Genomic DNA, 14967 nt, shown 5'->3' on the forward strand with positions numbered 1-14967 from the left:
CGGGTACCCTATGAACACAGTCCGCTGATTTCTCAGCAACAAACCCAAACAGACAAAACGTGCCCAGAAACCATAACCGCTCTCCCCTACATCAAAGACATTTCAGAAATGACTGCCCGACTACTCAGACCTCTTGGCATCAGGGTAGCCCACAAACCCACCAACATACTAAAACAGCAGCTAATGAACTTAAAAGACCCTGTGCATACAACAAGCAAAATGAATGTCATCTACAAAATATTTTGCAAGAATTGTGACAAATACTACATTGGACACATCAGGCAGATAGCTAGCCACCAGGATACATGAACATCAACTAGCCACAAAACGACATGACCCACTATCACTAGTATCCTTACATACAGATGAGGAAGGACACCACTTTGATTGGGACAACACATCCATCCTAGGACAAGCCAAACAGAGACACGCACGAGAATTCCTAGAAGCATTGCATTCCAACCGGAACTCCATCAACACAAACATTGATTTGGAGCTCATCTACCATCCTCTGAGAAAAAGAACAGGAAATGACATCACCAACACAGGAAATGACTAGCCAACCCAAGGAAACCTAAACAGATAAATAGAAAGTGGGACACTACACCAGCGCTTCACAGGAGGCTCACTGATGATGTTACCTAGAATGGTGACGAAACGTCTGAAAACGAACCTTCCAGCTCAGCGAGCAAACTTACATCCATAACCTACACATGCCTGGACACTATGGCCATGGGCAATCCACTAACTTGCACATCTTTGAATTGTGGGAGGAAACCAGAGCACCTGGCAGAAACCCACACAAACGTGGGGAGAGCATGCAAACTCCATACAGTCAGCTGAGGCTGGAATTAAACCTGGATCCCTGCCACTGTGAAGCAGCAGTGCCAACCAATGAGCCACCCTTCCGCCCCTAATTCCAGAACAGGAGATCAATAGCTTGTTCCTGATGTAACTTGTTGAACAGAACCTGCAAGCTAACATATTATGGAGATAAAAGTAATCTTGACAGGAGCTCAGAACCATCATTAGTAAATTGTCAGTCTGTTTTCCAACCTGCCCAATTTTCTTTCCCATACTCTACTGTCAATATTTTTAATGCATTCATTGTCTAGGCTAGTATTTATTGCCCATCCCTAATTGCCCAGAGGGCAATTAAGAGTCAGTCACATTGCTGTGGTTCTGGCATCACACATAGGCCAGACCAAGTAGGAATGGCAGCTCCCTTCCCGAAAGAGAAAAAGAAGATGGGTTTTTCCAAATAATCAGCAACGTATTCATGGTCATCTGTAGCCTCTTAATTCCAGATTTTTATTGAATCCACATTCCACCATCTACCTGGCAGGTCCCCAAAACATTGTGGGTTTCTGTCCAGTGATATCATTGGAATTAGAATATCCTTTATTATCACATGAGTGTAGTCAAAAGTTTGTAATGTTGTCTCTGGGCACCATATTAGGTACTGACTACTTAGGTATAGATACTTTAAGTGTTGTTACAGAGTAAAAGAAAAGGTAAGGTTGGGAATAGAGTTTAAAAAGTACAGAATGATAATATCACTGGCCAACCCCAACCCTACATACATTGTGCTTCCTAATTTGCTCTTTATGGTTTTTGGTCATTCAGATGAGTGATGGCAATGTGGGGTGAAAGAACATCTATAGACCAAAACTGGACAACTCTGAATTATAGTACCCAATCTTGCACTTATTGCTTCTGATGCATGGAGCACACAAACTTTGTGCTAGTGACTTACTCTAATAATTGCATATCTCAGCTGGGGGCAACAGGTTTGCTGCAATATTGGTACCTCTTAAACTTAATCTGCTCGGTCTAATGCCAAACTGATCTTCTAAAGGGAAGTAGTTGTCCTCTATCAGATTGATATCGATCATCATCACCACCATTACTAGTGACCTTGTTGTTGCCTGCCAGCCAGCAAGAGCTCAGAGTTACTTGAGGGCATTGGGCAGGTCATCTGCAGTCTCTGCATTGAAACAGCAGCCATGCTACAATCATTGTTTATGAGCACAATGACAAGCAAAAACATCTGCGGGACAGCTATCTGGACTTTACATATATTGTAGTAATAAATTCTCTCTGTATAATGATCCCAGTGGAGGTATACAATGACTTCTTAATTTGTTTGTGGGATCTGAGTGTCATCAGCAAGGCTGACATTTATTGTCCATCCCTAATTGCTTTTGAGAAGGTAAGCTGCCTTCAGGAAGGCATGTGGCTTGGATGGGAAATTGCAGGTTGTAGTGATTCAATGTGTCTGCGTCCCTTGCCTTTTAGATTTTAACGGTGCTGTCGAGGGAACGTGGTTCAGTTGCTGTAGTGCAACTGGCATACCATACTCACTACTGCCACTGTGTGCCAGACGTAGACTGCGTGAATAGAAAACATGGTGGCTGAGATGATGGTCAGGTGGACTGCTTTTACCTGGACAGTGTAAAGTTTCATATGTTAGTAGGATCACAGTCACGCCGACAAGTGAAAAGTACCCCATCATTATCATGTTTTATGCCTTTAAGACAGGGGAAAGACTTTGTAAGTGTCAGGAGGTGACCACAGAATTCCCAGCCTCTGACCTGCTCTTGTAGTCATTGTATTTATGTGGGTAATCCAGTCCAGTTTCTGGCCAATGATAACATTTCTACACAGTTTTTCACAAAAGGTTATCAATCCATAATATTAGGCTCTTTGGATATGATTATACACCGGTATCATTTCCAGTCCCAATTCCGTGCTGACTGTATCGATGTTCACCTTGGATATCTTCCTGGAATTGAAAAATTAAGAGACCACATCCAAGTTTGTTGTCCAATTAAAGATGGTGGGTTAGGTCCTGACATGGCAGGCCTACAACTTTGGAAGGACAGCAACTGCAGTGCCAAAGTGAGAAATGCTACTGCAAGATGGGGACTGCAAGGATGCTTCCAGTTTGACATATTTACTTTGATAAACTAAATGGTGTCCAGAGATTCCACAGATTTGCTGATGTTTGTGCCTCTGATAGGGATAATTTGCCTTCATTGGAGGCTTGGCCTCTTGGCAGTTTTCCCTGCTCTGCCCACAATGGATAGTTACTTATGCAGCAAAAGTGGGAAGTGTCAGAGAAACTCAACAGGTCTGGAAACAAATGTGGAGAAACCAAATTCTCCCTTTGATTCTGGTATGTCTCTCCTTCAGAACAGCTCAATATGCAGATTTCGTATTCACTACTGCGAGGTGGATAGCCTCTGATGGTGGTGGTTTGCGTTTGGGAAGATCACCCACAGAAAGAAACAGCTCAGCCACTGGTCCAATGCTAATATTTCTCATTTCTCTCCCAATCCTACTTTCAAGCTCATCCTAGCAGGAACAGGAAGATTTTGCTCACTAACAGGGTTCATCTCTTGGTAGGTGGTGGCCAACCTGTTGGGTATTTTCAGCCATTTCTGTTTTTGCAACCAATTTCCAGAATTGACAATGTTTTTGTTCTTGTCTCACAATACAGTCCTTTAGAAGGGAGGATTTCTATAGTTGTGTTGATTTATGTTTGGAGTGTTTTGCAGTTGTGTAAGAATCAGAGTTCCAAGGCAGCCTTTTTTTCCTTCCATGTCACTGATTCTTTTTTGAATTACATAATTAATACTTTGCTAGTCACGCTACTACTATTAGTTTTTAATACTTCTGCCACAAATGATTGTATTGTTCTCTATCAGATATCTTATGACTGTTTCCAGCATCAAATATAATGCAAATAGAAATATCCTTCAATTGCAGTTTTTAAATTAAATGGTTATATTTTTACAGAATTCTTCACAGAATGCCAGAAGTGAAATGGCATGACATGTACGCACACTTCCTGTCTCGGGAACCTTCAGGCAATGATACTGTCTGGAACTCTCTCGTATGGAGAAGTTGCAATGAGAAATTAACCATATTTGCTAAACACAGGTTTGACTAGTGTGAGTTGAATTGTATTAAGTCTCTGATTTCTTTGTTGTTACCTCAGTACTAATTCTCCATGTCTCTCTGTGGTCTCCGCAAATGTCAAATTAGAGAAGTATTTCTTCAATTTATAACTGCCTGCAGCCATGCCCATTTTGCTCCTCTGAAGCCTAAAGGTTTATGTGAAAGCAACTTGAAGTTGAGATTTTGGTTCCCCAATTGATCAGGTGTGACACTGAAAAGGCCAAACTAACATCAAATTATTCTATGTAATAAACACTAATGAAACAGGAAATGACACAAATCTGGTGGCTATACATACAATATTAATGTACGAACTGAAATACTGAGCAATCCCTTTATTTTAGAAAAAGAGGTTTGCTGGGTCAGTGACTCACATAAGCAGGCTGAGCATTTCACTTTAATTCACCTTCTCTAATGTTGACTTGTGCAGTAGTGAAACCTGGGGTTGTAATCATGTAACCTGCAAAAGATTTGGATCAGATTTCTTTTGCATTCCTCTGAAAGTGGACCAACACAACATTGAATCAATCAGTCAAGATTTGATTCATGTCATTTATCTGCTTCAGACCACATTGAGGCAAATAAATAAATAAATAAGCAACAACAAAAACAGAAAGTGCTGGAGAAGTTCAGAAGGTCTGACAGCATCTGTTGGAGAAAAACGGAATTAACATTTGAGTCCAGTAACCCTTTGTGCCTTGTGTCCTCACTTTCCACTCCACTAACCTCTGTATCTGAAGGGTTATAAGCTGTTATTTCCACCACCTCCATCAAGATGCCACAACCAGACACATATACCCCCTCCTCTCCCCTCTCTTGTCAGCATGCCATAAAGATCCTTTCCTCTGGCACATCCCACACCTCTTCACACAGACACAGCACCTTCTCATGCAATTACAGAAGATGCAACACTTGCCCACTTACCTCCTCCCTCCTCACTATCCAAGGCCCCAGGCACACCTTCCAGGTGAAGCAGCAATTTACCTGCACTTCACACAATCTACTTATTGTACTCACTGCGTCTCTTCTACACTGGGGAGACAAAATGCAGACTGGGTGATCGCTTTGTCTATCACTTACACTCTGTCCAAAAAGTGCCCCAAGCTTTCAGTTACTTGCTACCTTATCAAATCACCATATTCTCATGTCAATATTTCTGTCTCAGGCCTGCTGTAGTGCTCCAGCAAGTGTTCAATCCAAGCTGGAGGAACAACATCTCGTCTTGTGCCTTGCTATCTTATAGTCTATAGGACTCAACATTGAGTTTCACAATTTCAGAGCATGAACAGCCTCCACTTCGTTCGTTACCCTCCACCACCCCCTAGGCCCTGTGTTGTATGGGTTTCTCCCTGCGCAGCCATAACAATTTCAAACATTTACACTTCTTGTTAGCACCCAGGCCAGTGTTTATGTCTCTTGGCTTATTATTAGTTCTCTCCTTGTTTGTCTATTTCTTTCTCTTCTCCGTCTGTTTCTCTCTCTCTTTCTCTCTCTTCTGCAATCACCATCTGCATGTACTCTGCTCATCTATGCCAACCCATCAGCAGCATAAATACCATCATTTCCTGACTATTTTCAATTCTTACAAAGCATCAATGGATTCAAAACGTTCACTCTGATCTTCTATCTGTAGATGCTGCCATGCTGAGTTTCTCCAGCAATTTCTATACTTGTTTCAGATTTCTGGCATCTGCTGTACTTTGCTTTCATTTTAGTGAATAATTTGTCAAATTAATGTAATTAAAATCAAACAGCTTCAAGTGATCACATGAAATTAATAAAAGTGCTGCACCATACCGCCGTAGTTGCCTGATCTTACTGAGTTTAAATGAATATTCTTTCTCTACCCCAAAGCAGAACTTCCCCTGCAGTTTCCTGCCTTTTCTTTCATTGACTGCATTTTCAGATGTTCTCTTGCAAAAGTTTCTCTTTGCCAAAATATCTGTCTCAATTACTCATGTTGTGAGTGAACAAATTCCCTTGGGTTTAGACTTGTGGCAAAATAACCTCTGATTAGTTTATTCACGAGGTTTAATTTGACTGCTAATTTGGATAGCGTGATTTGATCCTCATAAACAAACCAACAAGAATATATGTTTATGAGGCACCCTTAAAGAAGCATCCCAGTATTCTTCATAGCAAATCATAAAAGGAAGACCAAATATTTGGTCAAAAGGCTGTGTCACAAGCAATTTCTTAAAGGAGGAAAACATAGTAGTGAGGTGGAGAAGGATAGGGACAGAGGACCAAAGCTTGTGGCCAAGGCAGCTGAAGTCACAGCCACTAATCATGGAAGAATTAAAACTATAGATGCACAAAAGGCACAGAATTAAAGTGCTGCAGGAGTATCAGGAAATCGTGGAAATGGAGGAGATTATGGGGGGTGGTGCGGGGGGTAGCGGTGGTGGTGGCGTGAGGTCATGGAAGGATTTCAAATCAAGGGTGAGAATCTTAAAATAAATTTGTTGCTTTACCAAGAGCTAACATTAGTCAGCAAGCAAAAGGGTGAAAGGAAATTGAAACTTGCAAGTTAAGGCCTGCACCAGAGAATTTTGGATGATCTCAGGTTTATAGAGAGTAGAACATGGGAAACCACCTTGGAATCATTTGAATGAGCAATACTATAACTGTTATATTTTACATACCTTTATATTGTAATACTTGGGGGAGATAATGATGTGTTAGTAATTCAGGCCCCTCCACAACAATTCTAGGGACGTGGGTTCAAATTGAACTATGCCAGGTGGTGAAGTTTTAGTTCAGTAGTAGAAAACCATCTAGTTCATTAACGTCTTTGAGAGAAAGAAATCTGTCATCCTTACCTGGTCTGGCTTATATGTAACCCTTAACTGCCCTCTGGGAAATTAGGGTTGGATCATAAATGCTGGCTTTGCCAGAGATGCCCTCATTGCATGAACAAAAAAAACTGATAACATAATTACAGTATTGGGTCTGGGTTTGGGTCTGGTGAGACCTGGTTAGGAGGTGCTGGTTCTGGCAGAAGGACTTGTGTGTGGATCTGACTAGGATGGACGATTTGGGGTTTAGTGTTGAGAGGAGGTGTAAGTTTAATAGCTACCCACAAATTAGAGCAGTTTTAATTCCTCTAAGCTTTTCTGAAGAATTCAATCAGAACTCTCTGACTCTGACTCAGAGTTGGGAACGTTTTTGTGGAGGGTTCCAGGTAATTGTCTATCAGAAGCTTTCAAGGTAATACTTGGGAAGTCAACTGTGTCTAGACTTCAGCATTGTCCCAACATGCAATTCTTGTCTCTGCTACTGCACTAATTATTTTTCTATTGGAAGATCTGAGTCAAACATTATTCTCTAAAATTAATGTAGCTATTCATTTACAAGCTTTAAATGATGTGCAGTAAGAAAGAAGGAAGGCAAATGGAATTTGTTTGCTGTGTAAAAGGAGTAGAGTGCAAAAGTAGGCAAGTGTTGCTGTAATTATACAAGGAATTTGTGAGAACACACCTGTAGTATTGTGCGCATTTTGGTCTCCTTACTTGAGGAGGGATGTAGTTGTACTGGGGTCAGTTTAGAAAAATGTTCACTAGATTGGTTCCAGAGATGAGGGGCTTGTCATCTGAACAGAGATTGAGTAGTTTAGGCCAACGCTCTTTGACATTTAGAAGGATGAGAGGATATCTAATTGAAATGTATAAGATGTGAAAGGGGATTGACAAAGAAGACATAGAAAGAATGTTTTCTCATGTGGGACAATCTAGAATGAGAGGCCATAGTCTTAGGATAAAGGATAGCAGATTTAAACAGAGATGACGAAAAATTACTTCTCTCAAAGGTTTGTGAATCTGTGGAATCCACAACCCCAGAATGTGGTGCATACTGGGACATTGAGTAAATTTAAGGAGGAATAATTAGTAACGGGTTGAAAGGTTATGGAGAGCAGGCAGGAAAGTGGAGTTGAGGCCAAGATGAGATCAATGATGATTATATCAAATGGCAGAGGAGACTCAAGAGGCTGAATTATCTACTCTTGTTCCTTGTTCTTATATTCTTATGTTATGTGCTTATGATTGATATTGGAAGCTTTTTTGAGCATTCTTGATGATACAGGTAACCTTTACAACATAGATGGAGGATGTAACAAGTACAGTTGATAAAGGGGAGCCGGTGGATGTGTTACTTGGACTTTCGGAAGCTATTGATAAGGTGCTACATGAAAGATTAGTGTATAATATTAAGGCACATGAGATTAGCGGCAGTGTTGACATGGATAGACAATTTTTTGACAGATGGGAAACAAAGAAATAGGAATAAAAGGGTCTTTTCCAAATAGTAGGTAGTGACTAGTGGGGTACCACAGGGATCAGTACCAGCTGTTTTTCGTATATATTGATGATTTAGATGAGGCAAATGAATGTAATATCTGCATGTTTGCAGAAGACACAAATTTGGGTGGGAGGGTGAACTGTGAGGAGGATGCAGAGGTGCGGATTGGACAAGTTGAATGAGTGGACAAATGTAGAATGGTAGATGAAGTATGACTAGATTAATGTGAAATTTTTCACTTTGGCAGCAAAATCAGTAAGGCAGATTACTTTCTGAAAAGCATTTGATTGGGAAAGGTGAAGGTGCAACTAATTGTCCCAGGATAGCGATGCTTCAGGCGGGATAGAGAGGGAGGTAAAAGGGGTGGAGGAGTTGCAGTAATGGTCAAAGACGATATCACAGCTGCACTGAAGGAGGGGCCCATGGAGGACTCAAGCAGTGAGGCAATATGGCTAGAACTCAGAAATAGGAAGGATGCAGTAACAATGTTGGGGCTGTACTACAGGCCTCCCAACAGCGAGCGTGAGATAGAGGTACAAATATGTAAACAGATAATGGAAAGGTATAGGAGAAACAGGGTGGTGGTGATGGGAGATTTTAATTTTCCCAACATTGACTGGGATTCACTCAGTGTTAGGGGTCAAGATGGAGCAGAATTTGTAAGATGTGTCCAGGAGGGTTTTCTAGAGCAGTATGTATGTAGTCCAACTCGGGAAGTGGCTATACTGGACCTGGCGTTGGGGAATGAACCCGGCCAGGTGGTTGATATTACAATAGGGCACTACTTTGGAAATAGTGACCACAATTCCATAAGTTTTACAATACTCATGGACCAGGATGGGAGTGGTCCTAAAGGAAGAGTGCTTAACTGGGGTAAGGCCGACTATACCAAGATTCGGCAGGATCTGAGGAATGTAGATTGGGAGAAACTGTTTGAAGGTAAATCCACATTTGATATGTAGGAGGCTTTTAAGGAGAGGTTGATTAGCGTGCAGGAGAGACATGTTCCTGTGAAAATGAGGAATAGAAAAGGCAAGATTGGGGAGCCATGGATGACAGGTGAAATTGTGTGACTAGCCAAGAGGAAAAAGGAAGCATACATGAGGTCTAGGCGACTGAAGACAGACAAAGCTTTGCAGGAATATCGGGAATGTAGAGCGAATCTGAAATGAGGGATTAAGAGGGCTAAGAGAGGACATGAGATATTGCTGGCAAACGTGGTTAAGGAAAATCCAAAGCCTTTTATTCATATATAAAGAGCAAGAGGGTAACTAGAGAAAGGATTGGCCCACTTAAGGACAAAGAAGGAAAGTTATGCGCTGAGTCAGAGAAAATGGGTGACATTCTTAACAAGTACTTTGCATCGGTATTCACCAAGGAGAGGGACATGACAGATGTTGAGGTTAGGGATAGATATTTGCTTACTCTAGGTCAAGTTGACATAAGGAAAGAGGAAGTGTTGGGTATCCTAAAAGGCATTAAGGTGGACAAGTCCCCAGGTCCGGATAGGATCTATCCCAGGTTACTGAGGGACGCGAGAGAGGAAATGGCCCGGGCCTTAACAGATATCTTTGCAGCATCCTTAGACACGGGTGAGGTCCCGGAGGACTGGGGACTTGCTAATGTTGTCCCCTTGTTTAACAAGAGCAGCAAGGATAATCCAGGTAATTATCGACTGGTGAGCCTGATGTCAGTGATAGGGAAGCTGCTGGAGAAAATACTGAGGGATAGGATTTAATCCCATTTGGAAGAAAATGGGCTTATCAGTAATAGGAAACATGGTTTTGTGTAGGGAAGGTCATGTCTTACCAACTTAATAGAATTCTTTGAGGACGTGACAAAGTTGATTGATGAGGGAAAGGCTGTAGATGTCATATACATGGACTTCAGTAAGGCGTTTGATAAGGTTCCCCATGGCAGGCTGATGGAGAAAGTGAAGTCACATGGGTCCAGGGTGTGCTAGCTAGATGGACAAAAAAACTGGCTAGGCAACAGGAGACAGAGAGTAGTAGTAGAAGGGAGTTTCTCAAATTGGAGACCTGTGACCAGTGGTGTTCCACAGGGATCTGTGGTGGGACCACTGTTGTTTGTGATATATGTAAATGATTTGGAGGATGGTGTGGGTGGTCTGATCAGCAAGTTTGCAGATGACACTAAGATTGGTGGAGTAACAGATAGTGAAGAGGACTGTCAGAGATTACAGCAGAATATAGATAGACTGGAGAGTTGGGCAGATAAATGGCAGATGGAGTTCATTCCAGGCAAATGTGAAGTGATGCATTTTGGAATATCAAATTCAAGGGTGAACTAAACAGTAAATGGAAAAGTCCTAGGCAAAATTGATGAACAGAGAGATCTGGGTGTTCAGGTCCATTGTTCCCTGAAGGTGACAACGCAGGTCAATAGGGTGGTCAAGAAGGCATATGGCATGCTTTCCTTCATTGGACAGGGTATTGAGTACAAGAGTTGGCAGGTCATGTTGCAGTTGTGTAGGACTTTGGTTCAGCCACATTTGGAGTACTGTGTACAGTTCTGGTCACCACATTACCAAAAGGATGTGGATGCTTTGGAGATGGTGCAGAGGAGGTTCACCAGGATGTTGTCTGGTGTGGAGGGTGGTAGCTATGAAGAGAGGTTGAGTAGATTAGGATTATTTTCATTAGGAAGATGGAGATTGAGGGGGGACCTGATTGAGGTCTACAAAATCATGAGGGGTATAGACCGGATGGATAGCAAAACGCTTTTTCCCAGAGTGGGGGACTCAATTACTAGGGATCATGAGTTCAAAGTGAGGAGGAAAGTTCAAGGGAGACATGCGTGGAAAGTTCTTTACACAGAGGGTGGTGGGTGCCTGGAACACATTGCCAGCGGAGGTGGTAGACACAGACACGTTAGCGTCTTTTATTATATATTTGGACAGGTACACGGATGGGCAGGGAGCAATGGACACAGACCCTTGGAAGATAGATGACAGGTTAGACAGAGGATCTTGATCGGTGCAGGCTTGGAGGGCCGAAGGGCCTGTTTCTGTGCTGTAATTTTCTTTGTTCTTTGTTCGTTGTAAGACCTGGGTATCCTTGAAGACCATTGCTGAAGGCACATGTGCAGGTGTAACCCCAACCTTTCAGGCTAAACCCTGGCAGTGAAGAAGGCAAATGTGAGTTGACCTTCAAAGTAACAGGATTCAAGCAAAGGAGCAACAATGTCTTGCTGCAGTTGTGCAAGGCATTAGGGAGGCACACCTGGAGTACTGTGTGTAATTTTGTTCTCCTTATCGAAGGTAGGATGTTCTGGCTTAGGAGGCAGTGTAACAAAAGTTTACCAGATTAATTCCAGCGATCGCAGGACTGAAACACAAACAGAGTTTTGATTGGTTGGGAGTTTAGGAGAATAAGGGGCAGTTCTCATAGTAACCTATAAAATTCTAACAGGACTAGACAGGGTAAACACAGGAAGGATATTCCTAATGACTAGGGAGTCCAGAACTAGAGGTCACAGACTAAGGATATGTGATGACATTTAGGACTGAGAAGGGAGAAGTTTTGTCACCCAGACAGTGGAGGCTATCAAATTGTCTGCCACAGAAAGTCATTGAGGCCAAAACATTGAATGTTTTTGTTGAGGAGTTAGATATAGTTATTGGTCTAAGGGATCAAAAGGTATGAGAATGCAGGTACAGGGTACTGAGTTGGATGATCAGCCATGATCATGTTGAATAGCAGAGTAGACTCAAAGGACCAAATGGCGTGCTCCTGCTCCTATTTCCTATGTTTCTGTTATTTATATCAGTCTCTGTTCACGATGTATTACTGCACTGGAGGAAGTTTTGTCATTTTATTTAGCCAAATCTATTCATAGTTAATCAAATTGATAGCCTGACCATATTTTACCTACAGTAAAACAAATACGTACTGTTGGAAAGTCCCTCCCTCACTGACCATTGAATGCTCATGGAACTTTTTTGAAAAATCCCATGGGAAATTTTACTATAGAAATAATATTACAATCTCTGCTGCATCATTAGTTCTAATACATTAGAAAGTATGCAAAACTAAATGCACGCTTTGGGAAAGCTTAGGCATTTCAGGGGAGTGAGTATCAAATAATTAATCTTAATTAATGGAATGAGTTAGTACACTACTCATTCAGTTTGGAACCAGAGATTAAGACTAAGTTATTGGATTGAAAGACTTCTTTATTCATTTATGGAACTGATTCAGTAGAAGATCAATCAGATTTGTAAGCTAGAAATCTTAGTAATGTGAGGATAGGTCCTTTTTCTAAGATGTCTGCTTCTCAAAATTCAAGAATGATTTAAGCTTTTCCAGAACGTCTGTCCTGTAGTTTAAAATGGCCAGTTTTCCCATACTTGTATTCATCACGTCTTCATATGTGAAGTGCTTTCACAGCTTTCCAGACTACCGGGGCTGTAGGCTTCATGCTTTTAATATAGAGAAAGTAGAAAGACTTCCGGCTCCCACCACACAGCAGGTAGATATATGTACGACTGTGGACATCTTTGGAAAATTTGCCTTTATAAAATTTTGACCAGGAAAGTCAGAAGAATAGATGATGAATGAAGTAAAAACTTCACATTCATACAAGTATATCATGGCTTCAGTGTAGGAGCAGAAAAAGATATATCACCTATCTTTAACACTTCTTGGAAAGCTGTGGCAAACATGTCCACAGTTTTATGATAAAAGTGCAATAGGTTACACAGTGGTAGGGTAATTTGCTACTTCTTGGAAAGCTGTGGCAAACATGTCCACGGTTTTATGATAAAAGTGCAATAGGTTACACAGTGGTAGGGTAATTTGCTGAGGTGAGGACACAGAAAATCTAGCCTGTGGGCTCAGCATGGCCCACCCCGCCCCCACCCCACTGCCACACCCCACCAAATCTCTGCACTCTCTTTCTAATGTCTTCACATCTTCGGTAAAGTGTGGTTCTAAGATTAGCAGCAATATTCCAATTGAGGCCAAACCAACATTTTATACAGGTTTATCATAAATTCTTTGCTTCTGAACTCTTTAGCCCTATTTGTAAAGCCGAGGGTCTCATGTATTTTGTAAACTGCTCTCTCAACCTGCTCCATTTGCTTAAATGATTTATACTCAGACACACAGCTCCCTCTGGTCCTGCACCCTCTTCAAAATTATAGCCTTTACTTTATGCTGTTTATTACACAAGCATTTTCAGAGGGAACAGGCTGTTCATAATAGATTCACACTTGCTCTGATGGTTTGAATCCTTCATTCCAAATATCTCCTGGGAAGTGAAGTCTGTGTTGGATAATCCCCAATCAGCAAAAAATCAAGACTGTCATAGCATAATTAAAGTCAGACAAAGCCCATGGAATAGATGGCATTCCAGCAGAGCTCCATAGACAAGGACATAAATCCTTGATACATTTACAGATATGTTTACAGCACGGTTTGGGGAAAGGATGTTGCCTCTTAACCTTGGAGATGCGGTGATTGTCTCCCTCTCCAATGACAAGTGAAACAAAGCTGATCGTTCAATTTACACAGGCATCAGCTTACTGTCCTTTTCAGATAGCTGATCCAAAAGGAATTGCTAAGCATGACCCTCTATATTGTTCAGTTGCTTTCAGCAGGGGAGTTCTTGATAAATCTTCAATAGTGAAAATAGTAATTAGCGGTATTAATGTAACAGCACCCAGAGTACCTTATAGAACACCAGTACTTTTAGAAGAATTGTTAGCTTGTGATGAATCTAAACCTGGACCTCAGATCAAAGGTGCACAAAGGTAACATGATTTCTATGGTTGTTAATGTCTCATTTATTGAAAAAACTACTCAAGGCCACTTTGAATGGTTTGGCTTTAACACGTCTATTCTTGCTTCAATAAATATAATATTATAAAGTAAAAGATATTCCATCACATTGCATCAACAGTTTACCATAAGCAATTGTCCTTTAGTGAACGTGATCTCTCCACAAAATAACATAAAACTTCAAAATGCATAATAATTATTACTTTAAAGTTCTGATAATGTCAGGATAAGGAATTCTATGGATAAATAAAGTAAAATAAATAAAAGTGGGCTCTTTAAACACACCCTGATTGATAATCTATGGACAACTGAAGAATTTTTATAATACTCAACAATCGAGGACTATCAGTCTCATTTCTGGAAGGGGCTTCCCAATAGATGGTACTTAACGATTTAATTTTTGGAGTCATCATGAAATTCTGTCACAACAACATACAATGTGAATACTCTAAAACAACCATATATATTTCTGTAGTGGAAGTCACATATGGAACTTTTTAGAACTGCTTGCACTGGGAATATTGAGAAATTTACAGTCACTAAGATAGATTTTAAAGAGAGGTTCGAAGGCAGAGAGAAATCAAAATAAAGTCTTTTGGGAAGTAATGTTTGAGGAGATGTCAATGTTTTGGCTGAACGTTTGCACTCAAATGGAAAGTAGAAAACGTAGGAAACATAAAATAGAGTCAGAAGAATAGTTGACTATTGCTTGAGAAACCTAACTGATCATTGTGGTAGGCTTTGAAAATTGTGGTGAATACCAAATTATTTTTGAGGGGCAATGACAAGACTGCAAAAGGGGAACAGGACGAGAATTGTACGTGCGCAGCCGTTTGCCTCAAAGAGCATTCAGCACTGAACTCTTAACTGAAACATTCGAAAGGTAGAGATGGGAAGTTACTTG

Source organism: Stegostoma tigrinum, chromosome 9 (genome assembly GCF_030684315.1).
Source record: "Stegostoma tigrinum isolate sSteTig4 chromosome 9, sSteTig4.hap1, whole genome shotgun sequence".
NCBI lineage: Eukaryota > Metazoa > Chordata > Chondrichthyes > Orectolobiformes > Stegostomatidae > Stegostoma > Stegostoma tigrinum.